Source organism: Colias eurytheme, chromosome 21, assembly GCF_061535395.1.
Source record: "Colias eurytheme isolate Ceu_HAF_F1 chromosome 21, ilColEury1 Martin Lab GWU primary, whole genome shotgun sequence".
Lineage (NCBI taxonomy): Eukaryota > Metazoa > Arthropoda > Insecta > Lepidoptera > Pieridae > Colias > Colias eurytheme.
This window is the reverse complement of record NC_143000.1, coordinates 3,976,193-3,987,507: the sequence shown is the minus strand read 5'-3', so window position 1 is coordinate 3,987,507 and position 11,315 is coordinate 3,976,193. Positions and strand designations below refer to the sequence as shown.

General features: G+C 32.5%; 1 protein-coding gene across 1 annotated transcript in view; it reads left to right on the top strand.

The window, feature by feature from the left end:
• The first annotated feature begins 686 nt into the window (after positions 1-686).
• Positions 687-11,315, top strand: part of Mhcl (Myosin heavy chain-like) — a 156,177-nt gene continuing 145,548 nt past the window's right edge. The window contains exon 1 of the mRNA XM_090114166.1: positions 687-1,022. The gene's annotated coding sequence lies outside the window, so the exon portion shown is untranslated. The remainder of the gene's footprint in view (positions 1,023-11,315) is intronic.

The window sequence follows — 11,315 nt, the reverse complement described above, 5'->3', positions numbered from 1 at the left end:
AAAACAAGTTGAAAATCAAAATATCATAATTATTTGAATCCTTGGTTTAGAACGGAAATTGAAACCTTACGCCATCTACCGATATATTATGATACTAGCTTACCGCCCGCGGCTTCACCCGCTTTGTCTAAAACCTAATAAATTATATACTAAAACCTTCCTCTTGAATCACTCGATCTATTAAAAAAAACCGCATCAAAATCCGTTGCGTAGTTTTAAAGATTTAAGCATACAAAGGGAAATAGGGACAGAGAAAGCGACTTTGTTTTATTATGTAGATTAGCGTTTAGTGCCACGCCATCTATACGTGAATAGAATAACTTTTGAAAGGATAATAGTTTGTAATTTTTAAAAGTTTTATCTATTCGACACTAGATGTCGAATGAACACAATTTTTTGTGATAAATCGTAATATGACTGTAATTTAAAATTATATATCTTCTAAGGTTAATATAATAAACAAAGTTTTTCAATTATTTAATAAATTTTTATTTTGTTTTAAAGTAAAAAAAAAATTTAATGAAAAATTTCTGAACGTTACACATCCATTCATATGAACTATTGTGCTACCAAATAAAATGCTATTTGACACGAATTGTATTTGAAAGCCTAGATGACTTTTCATAATTCCGGTTAATCAAAGTGCTTTTTTACTGCAGCCTACTTCTGTAGGTAGGTAGAGCTTGTTGTACATTAGATTAGTTTATTCGGTGCAAGTTAAAGTTGAATACGTTTTGGCAACGCCTTCGTATTTGTAACGCGATTTACATCTGTCAAAGCGATCCTTAGCTTATTTGATCACGACTGGAATCCAGATTTTGATGTATACCTTCATAGTTTCAGTGAATTTTGTGTAATGCATTATTCGGTCATATTGCGGATGTGTTCTAGTATTTGTTTTTTATGTGAAGTGATTAAAATAAGTGTATAATGACTAGAATTTGTGGTGTTCTTATGTGCTGTTGGTTGTAGGCCTCTTGAGGATTTTCTACACCCTATTTGTGGCTTATAAATAGGCACTAGTAAGTAAATATTTAAGTTAACATTTGAGGGGACTGATGGATATCGTTCACAGCTAGATACATTCTCTGTTTATTTATCTTAAAAGTCTTTAACTTGTGTTGCATTCCAACTTGATAAATTGGTTTATTTAGACGCAAGAATGAAAAGATCATAAAAATGTAGTTTTTTACAAATTTAATTTAAATCTAAATAGCATCTATTAAATATTTATCTCAACATATTCAAGGCAGATGCTTATCTATCGATACTATTCAAAAAAGTATCTAACTACCTCCTAATTAGTTAATTACCTACATAATATTATAAATTCGTTGCTTGGTAGATTAGAAAATAACTACAAATTTGTAAGCATAAAAAAGTGAAGAAGTTAGTCTTCACTTTTTTAGGCTTAAAATTTGTTTCAATACTATAATTTAAACATACTAGGTATACTGATAACTAAACAAATACCCCAGTACAATAAATACCATATCCTAAAACCTAAATTTTGAAAAAGAGATTACATCATTAGGAAATTACAGCAAATATAGCAACATGTACTCTATAATTAAATAAATTATTTCAAAGTAGGTAACAAGTATACTGTATTCTTCCCTAAATTAAAATCAACTGAAGTCTAAAGTTAGGTCCTGACAAATTTATATCATTTAAATCCATTAGTACAGAACATTTTTATTGCTTTGAAGAATATATGTGGTTGCTTTCAGTTTGTGCTGCTATGAACCACATGAACCTAGTTTTGTCTATTTATTAATTATTTCAGATAGGTCATAGAAAATTGTATGTACAAACTACAGATTATTTAAATATTTAAATTATATTGAATGGTGGGTTGTTAATGTGCTTTCAAATTTAGGTCTGATCTGAAAACAGATAGATAGATTGGAAGATACAGCATCATCCTTTTTTTCACCCCTATATAAATAAAGCAACTACCACTACATTAGATTATAACAATAATTACTAATATTTAGCACTCCTACTTGAAGTTCAAATCAACTCAAATGATAGTTTTAAGCAGTAGTCATAGTCATATTTGTAGTATCACTCAATAAACTTCTTTTTCTTTAAACAATAATGTATAGATGGAATTTCTAAGTTCACATAATGATATTAATTGCAATAAGCATAGGCAACATTGAATAATATTTGTCTATACTAATGATATCATCCTTATTGTTATGTGTTTGTTATGAGTTACAATTATAATAATCAGGTCACATTTGTCAAATGGATTAGTGTATATTAGTTCAATACTTGCTTTATTATTTAGCCATTACGGCGCTGCATTGGACAGCATGGTATAGTATGTTAAGGTTCTTACATCACAGAAATTCACTGTTGCATATTAATATTATTCAGTTTATTGTTATAAAATATTTTTTCTTGTACAGAGACCTGTAGGAAATAAAATTTTGATATACTTTTACTAACTATATATGCCCCGTAGTTTTACCTGCATAGGCTCTGCTCCTATTGGAATTAGAATGATTCCTCGATAAATAGAATGGATATTATCAATTATATAGTATTACAAAGTCTGCTGGTTTTATCACTAATATTTAATGATCTAAGTATTTTTTTTTTAAATATCATAACATGACTAACATTTTTTTTATAATTCTATCAATAGTTAATAACAAGGCATGAAATCTCAAATTTCAGGAAAATATTTGGGTAGTCACTAGTGTTAGTGATTCTCAAAACAACAGACGATAGTTATAAATTATGAATAATTTAAATTGAAAATTCTTACTTTTTGGTGCAATTATTAGGGCTCGTAGCCCTCTGCAAATGTTCATGCGGTGGCGATTGCTTAACATCAGGCAAACCACCAGCTCTATTGACCATTCTACAAACAAGTAACAGTATATGTAAGAACATAATAACATTGGCCTGTCTAGACGTAGCTATCCTGTCTGTCTGTGCACAGATGATAGGCGGTTTCGTTCTCTTTAACTAAGATCGTACCTTATTGGGGATTATAATTCACGTCCGGAGGGCTATTGATTCCGCGCGTCTCGGATCGTTTATGTAGGTACATATTAAGTATCCAACGGGAAGAAGGGAAGAGCAGGCAAACCACCTTCTTGGCTTGCGCCTGGCCTGGAGATGGGCTGCCGCCGAAGGGGTCGCGGAAGAATTCTAACAAACACCCGCGGCCCCATCATTAAAGCGGCTCGACGGAACACAGTGGGGTTTTAGTCGGTAAGAATCCGACATATCCCACGGCTCCTTCCCCGAGGGCCGTGGGTACCTTTGGAAGATATCCCCACTATAAAAAAAAGGTACATACAGTATGTACGAAATCGTTTCGTGTAAAGTTTTGTCTACTAGGCTATAAACACATTATAATAAGAGTTTGTAATGTGTTATTTAGGCTAAATTTTGGATCTATCAATTAAATTAGTGTAATTCGAAATAACTTATAGTTACTCATAGTACCTACCTAGTTTAAAATATGTACTTTTTGTTGTAGACCTGAATGATTCGTTTGGGTAGATGCGATTTTTTTAATTTAAAGGCAAAAAATTATGATTTGCACTGACTTGATAGTAAAAATAATTTTAATATTTGCACACCCAATCGATCGCGATGGGTAGAATGTATTAGCCACATAATATTGTAATTAAAACATCTATAATTTGTAACTACCCACATTCTTGCAAATAAATAAAAAAAAAAAAATAAAAAAAATAAAAATCTTTATTTACCAAAAAAGCAGTACATTACAGTTTTATAGGAGATCCAAACTAGGCTGTTGCCTGTGTCTTGGATCTAAGAAATGTTATACAGGTCTCTAAAATGTCTAAAGTTTAGTTACATAGGAACACTTTGACATTAAAATAGAAATATTATTTATTTAACAAAAAGTGTGATTGTGTATAAGAGGGTCGTGTGTGATTGTGTATATGAGAGTCGTGTGTGATGTGTGTGTGAGTGTGTTTGTGATTGTGTGTGTGTGTGGTTGAGTGTGAGTTTATACTTCTGTGTGTGTATTTGTACTATCAATGCTTTATATTTTGTTCCAAAAACGGACGAGAAGAAAATTTATTAATTGCTTTGTTTTCATTCTTACGTTTAAACCAGGTCTTCTGTGTCGCTATACGTTAATTCGTGAAGCCAGGATTTCATTATCTTGTTGCATTTGTGCAAGTTACAATTCTTCAGTGATTTAGTTTTGCAGACATTATTGTAAGTGTGGATGAGTGAGTAAGATGGACTTCGTCTAGCTATTTTTGAGTTGTATGCAGGAAGTGGGATACGATATTTTCTTTTCCTTAGTAGTTCCTCGTAATCGGGGCGTGAAGCAACAGATTTGTGGGTAAGGGTAACTGCTGATAGTATGTATAGTTGGCGGACGCGATGAACATTGAACTCCCGATACAGTTCGTTTGTCGGAAAGCGGAAAGGCTTTTTTAGAGTTACTTTGATTAATGCACGTTGTGCTCTCTCCAATTGCAGAAGGTGTGATTTAGCGGCACTTCCCCAAACGGAGATGCTGTAATATAAATTGAATTTGAATTTGAAAAAAAATGTCTATTAAAAGTTTGCGCTCAGTATTGAAAATTGCTAATTAGTAATTACATTCAATACGTATTACAAAATAATATTGATTTCTGGAACATTCTAGTCAATATTAATTCGTACGCGTTTCCCTGCTTAAAATAATGTAGTAATAGGATAAAATTGTTGTAAATAATGAGTTTTCCCTAACAGCGAATTATTTTATCATTAATATTAAGTACCTACCTAACTATCATTATTATTGAGTACATTAAAGACGACAATAATTATAAAGTTCACCAACGTAAAATTTTGCACGCCTCATAAGCGAAGCGTTGAGGTGGGTACTACCATAGACTAATTACTCAAGATTACTTTAGATTCTATTAGTCCATGGTACTACTGTCACTTCGCGCAAAACATCTGATTTTTCAAACTTAAAATGTCTTTATGTATCATACATTGCACTTGTAAGATAATACATACACACACATATTAAGAAAAAACACTATTTTTAACGTTCATGATATTTTTGATGTCATTTTTATTATTTAAACTAGTTAAAAAACAGTTTAAAAAAGTTCTGTCTTGGACGTCCGTGTGTCTGTATGTGCGGATCCTTTTTCTTGTTAACACGATAGCGACCGAAATACTTTACTAATCGAGTCTTTTGCACGCCTCATAAGCGAAGCGTTGAGGTGGGTACTACTGTCGCTTCGCGCAAAACATCTGATTTTTCAAACTTAAAATGTCTTTATGTATCATACATTGCACTTGTAAGATAATACATACACACACATATTAAGAAAAAACACTATTTTTAACATTCATGATATTTTTGATGTCATTTTTGTTATTTAAACTAGTTAAAAAACAGTTTAAAAAAGTTCTGTCTTGGACGTCCGTGTGTCTGTATGTGCGGATCCTTTTTCTTGTTAACACGATAGCGACCGAAATACTTTACTAATCGAGTCTTTTTTTTTCTCTTACGCTTGAGTATGCTCAGGAATAGAACCCTTTCATTTTTCAGGGTCTGATTCGATGTGGTTTAATTGTTATTAAATAAACAAAAATAATAATTAATAAATATTTATTAAAAAAAAATTATGAGGCGTGCACTTTTGGATTTTCCAAATTATTTTTTTCTCTTACGCTTGAGTATGCTCAGGAATAGAACCCTTTCATTTTTCAGGGTCTGATTCGATGTGGTTTAATTGTTATTAAATAAACAAAAATAATAATTAATAAATATTTATTAAAAAAAAATTATGAGGCGTGCACTTTTGGATTTTCCAAATTATTCTTAAATTAAATTTCTTTGTGTGCATCAAAAGAAAGTGAACCCTTTGGGCAAGCGAAAGTTCATATGACTCAAATGTAACGTCATTCAAATTTAGTGGAAGGACTAAGGTGTGAGTGTGACTGTATGATGTATCCGTTTCCGTTCATTATGAATATTCAATTAAATTTGGTACCTATTGTGATTATCATATTCATTACCTACATATTTTTTGTGTTATTGGCAGGATTTTAAGAAAGGGGTTATTTATCACAAAAACAACAACACTTTAGAAACTATTTAAAACAACCAAAAAAATCTCATCGATTACGAGTCGCTTGTCGACTGTACCTATTCAACTATTTAAACTTGAAACCCACGCATGTCATAATCCAATCTCGTAACATTTGTACTGGCAGATGCATTTGACGTCATATAAAATGAATGAAGATTGCAAAGAGAAAATTAAATTATATTATCATTGTACATTTATTAATGACGAATAGAAATTTTGTTTCACAAACTGAAAGTGAAAGCATAATTCTAATTTCTAATCTTCAAAGGCGCTTTGTAATACGGAGTAAATATTGCTATGTGCTCAACGAGTCAAGCTGTTGTGCAAATTGCTTGCTTCACATACACGTGCATGAACAGTATCTTGATTTTTACAACAATATTACCATGCTTACTCCAGTAAGGTATGTACGATGTCGCAAAACGCACTTTACTGTGTACTACATTACATATAAATCACGCGATGTGTTCATACAATCGAACGTAACAGTTAGGCAATTTCGATCTGAAAAGCGTGGACAATGCAAAAGCCAGCATCTCGTAACTCGGCGGTGTTCGACAATTTACTATTTGATAATGTCGCATTGCAGTAACTACTCGGGGAATGAGCCGCTTTCAAGTGGCAATATTACTGCTATATGTAATCCCAGGTCCCCAACTGGATATAATAGGGAGGTTTCGTTTGTTTTATGTAACACTAAAGACCTGACTCGTTTCACACCAGTATTACAGATAATAAATCGCAAAATGTAATTAAGGGACGTTAGGGAGGACGTTTGTCTGCCCGATAATCCTACATGTGCCCGAGTGAAATCGTGTAGGTATATCCTCTGTAGACAAATTAAAGTTAAAAAAGCCAGGAATTAAAATTATTATACCTTTATTAATTCCACTTTAAATAGTTAATGCACACGAAAATATGTATGGTTGTGGCAAATAAGATCTATTTATAACGTTGCTACATCATAATTAATTAATTAGCTTAAAATTGCTGTAAACTCATGTTTTAAATTAGCTTGCCATACTTCAGATAAGCTTATTTGCTCTAATAGGACGTTAATTATGATCCTGTGTAATTAAGTTAAAATGTGGTATTCTATATTAGGTATAATGAAAGTCATTTTTCACTTTATTCTGGAGTTTTTTGTGGTGTTATTCTAACCATGATTAAAATAATAATTATTTTCATTGAATTATGGATACCATACCTACTCCCGGTCTCAGAAATTTGGAATTAGGTGTTTTTATAAGCTCACTTTAAAGCTTTTTTGCTTTATTACCGGTGCACACGCATTAAGAAAATTAATTGTTTGCTATAAGCTCCTCTAATAATAAAAATATTAAAATAGCTTCAGCTTGCCACGCAACTTTTAATTTTACTTTTAGCTATACAATATAATATCATCATGTACTATAAACACAGGAAGTACAGTTAGGGAAAACCTCGTAATAAACATGCTAAGAATTATGGTGTTATTATTGAGATATATATGTATTACACATTTAACTTTGTTTGTTTCTTTCAGTATTCAAATGTAGAAAGTTCAATTTAACTAACTTATATAATTATATCTTACACGAACGTACAATAACTAGACGCAACATTTGTATTTTGTACGTTAAATTTTTACAATCTACAATTTCGCTAATTCAGTTTTCGCAAATTCTTTGCAGAATCAAGTTTTGAGCATATCCGTTACAATGACATAAATACCACGAGTCCGTTAGGTACTATGTATACGCGTGCCTTTAAAGTTGACGCATAAAAAATGCACAAATCTTGCCCATATAATTATGTACCTAGTAACACGTTACGTAATTCTTTCAACGTGCATTTGTCTGATGTTCTATTCTAGATAGATATGGTCTGCAAGAGAAATTACCATAACATTTTAATTCTTTTTCACATGTATACAGAGCACACAATCCATTGTATGTATGAGAATAGTTATCATATAAAACTTCCTCTCTTCCGCAACAGTTGGTACTTGGGACAATGACCCCGCGCGGAAGCGCTAGTAGGTGCCGAACTAACGGGCTACGGGGCCCGATGGTCAGCTGCTGACGTCCTGTGACTATTGTTCTTTATCTTTGTCTTTGTATGTGTCACTGGATATATGTAGGAACATCTTAGTTTATAATCTTTTTATTGAGATAACTATGTATTAAAAAAACACCACTTGAAGGATTGTGTCCAGACTCTATTTAAAATATACTCATGTAGCAAAGTTTGCTATCCGGTATCCCGTTCCTTTAGAATCGATCCGATTTGGCTGAAACTTCAAGAAGTTGTGAACTAAGATTTAAGAGCGGACATAAACATTTGCAGACAATGTTCCGCGGAACAACTCCTTGCGAAAAATATTCTTCAATGGAACAGTTATTATTTTAATAAGATATTTGGTCAAATGTATCAAGAACAATCTAAGTATGTGCCTGTTTTAGGAACGCAATTTTCCAAACAATCTAAGTATGTGCCTGTTTTAGGAACGCAATTTTCCAATCAATATAATATTTGTACAAGGGGATACTTATTAGTTACTAGCGGTCCGCCCCGGCTTCGCCCGTGGTACATATTTACGTTTTCTATACATAAAAACCATCCTCGTACTTCAAGGAATATAATAAAAAAAGAATTATCGAAATCGGTTCAGCCGTTCTCGAGTTATGCGCTTACCAACACATTTTGCGATTCATTTTTATATATAAGATTACCTACTTATTGAAAATTAATTCGTAGTTGCGTCTTAATATTAATTGTATAGAATTACATTGTCTGTATCTGAATTGCGGAAGTAATAGGCAAGTATTTAGTTGCAGACTTCCTATATTATTTTACACACGGCTGGTGTCAAGCGTGATCAGGCAGCTCTGATGAGAAAATATCGACGCCGTAAAATTAACGATTGTACATACAAAATACTTTACCAAACCGAACAAATATTCAATAGTTATAAATGAACTACTTTTAGTTCATTTATAACTATGGAATATTTGGTTTTAATCTTTTCGGAAATTGAAATAACTAATACAGACAAAAAAGCAAGTCAGATTGATTCGTTGAATTTTTATAGTTGGTTTTTGCTATCTGCTTCATCAATGATTGATCTTTATTGTATTGGTTGACAGCTAAACGCTAAAGGTCAAAGAACTTTAAACAAAAAATACATAATAACTTATTTGTCAAATAGTTGAACGTTATTGAAATTCAACGCAACAACTGCAAGGTGTCAAAGACAGTTTTACTCATTGTGATTAGAATTAAACATGAGTTGCGTTGACGCTGTTTGAATTTATTTGCCACATACAACGGTGGGTTTTCGAGAAAAGTTTGTGTGTCACTTGGCAATCAACATAGTGGCCTATTTTTGTCATGCTTTACATAGTAGATACACGTACAAATGATAATTATTAAATATTAAATGCAGTTGAGTTTACGTTATAACAGACCATAATACTCTACTTCTTTAATTTAGAATTTTGCAAATATTTATATACTGTTGTACATATACATACTGTGAACTAAATGTAAATTTAACATTGGATTTCATTCGTACCTCGTTTTGTTTCGAATATTGGCACAAAATCCATTGTAATTTTTGCTGTACAGTTCTGTATCATTGGATATAACTAGACATCGGATTATATGCACTAACAAAATGCCAAAATATGCATGCAAATATGCACTAAAAAAGGCCGAAATATGCACTAAAAACGACTGATATGCCTAAAATATGCACAATACAAAATCAAAAAACCTTTATTATTTTTATATATTTAAATCAAAGATTGTACAAAAACAGTGAAATTTTCTTGAAATTAAGTATAGTTTTTGTGCCAATATACAATTAAGCATTTTTACCAAATTTTCGAGCGCAAATTTGTGACGTTTATCACCCGCGAGCCCAGTGTTGCCACTTTAGACTTTTCCGGGCTAAATGTAGCCCTTTTTTGGAATTCAACCCGTGTTTTAAGTTTTTAGCCCCAAAAGGGTAATCTAGCCCTATTTTGAATGGCTCATAATTTACTTAAAATGGAGCCCATTTGTAATTTTTTGCCATTTTACCATGCCAAAATAGGGTTTTTTTATTCGCAGAGCGTTCTGATTGGCTAATAAAGGTTAGTCGACCAATCAAAACTCCCGCTACTTAACGAAATATGCACGATTGGGGAAAAAGGCTAAAATATGCACTAACGCCGTAATTGGAGAGTTTTATGCATTTGCATATGCAAATATGCAAATGCATATAATCCGATGTCTAGATATAACCTTGACATCAAACCAAACGATTTCCGTAAACGAGAACTGAATGTTACTACAGCTCGCAGATGATGAAATAGTTCACCTGAACAATACCGCGTTCCGATTGTTTCTTACACCCTTTCATAACACAAGCAGGTTGTTTGCGTCAATAATAAGTCATTATATCGATCTTATTACAACACGTTGGTGAATGGAGACGAATTATCTCAAGATCTTGCGTAATCAGGTGATTGAACTCTCGTTAAGTGCTTGTGGAGAAGACTGAAGAGGTGCGAGGAAAATGTACTGTAAATATGTTATTGTTTGTGTTGATTGATTAATCGGTTTTAAATTTGTTGTACATTACAAATTCATTGCGAGTTTGTTTAACTTTTATTAGGTAACACCGTGTTTATAGCAATATATGACTTATAGTTACCTATTTACAAACATAGCGCCATTCGCAATTCAAGAACATTTTATCACGGCATAAATTTTAATACTTACACATTCACGATGTAAATAAAAGATAGTCGATAATATTATGTTATATTCACAATGAGTCATAAACGTGTTTCTCTTATTAGTAAGCGTCTTTAAATAAATTTAAAATAAACTAACATTTACATGGCTTGTACATTTATTATTGTTGTAAAAGAGTTTAGCTTGGAATACAACCGCAGTCGTACAACTGTGTCAATAATGAATGTTAAGGTCACTAGCGAGTGTGTCGGTGTAGCTCCGTGGTGTGACCGTGTGGCTAGCATGATATGCGTTCGTCTCTCATAATCTCATTAAATATTTTGTTTTGCATGCCATGCCTTCAAGCCACACCTCCGCGCCCGTCGGAGTGGGGAGCGTGAGGTTTTTTTCGTTACGGAATTTCTGGATTCGGTCCCCGCGCTCAAGGCCCGCGATAGAAGCTATACAATAGCTTAAAAATTATTGTTGGTAAACTACATGTTTAAT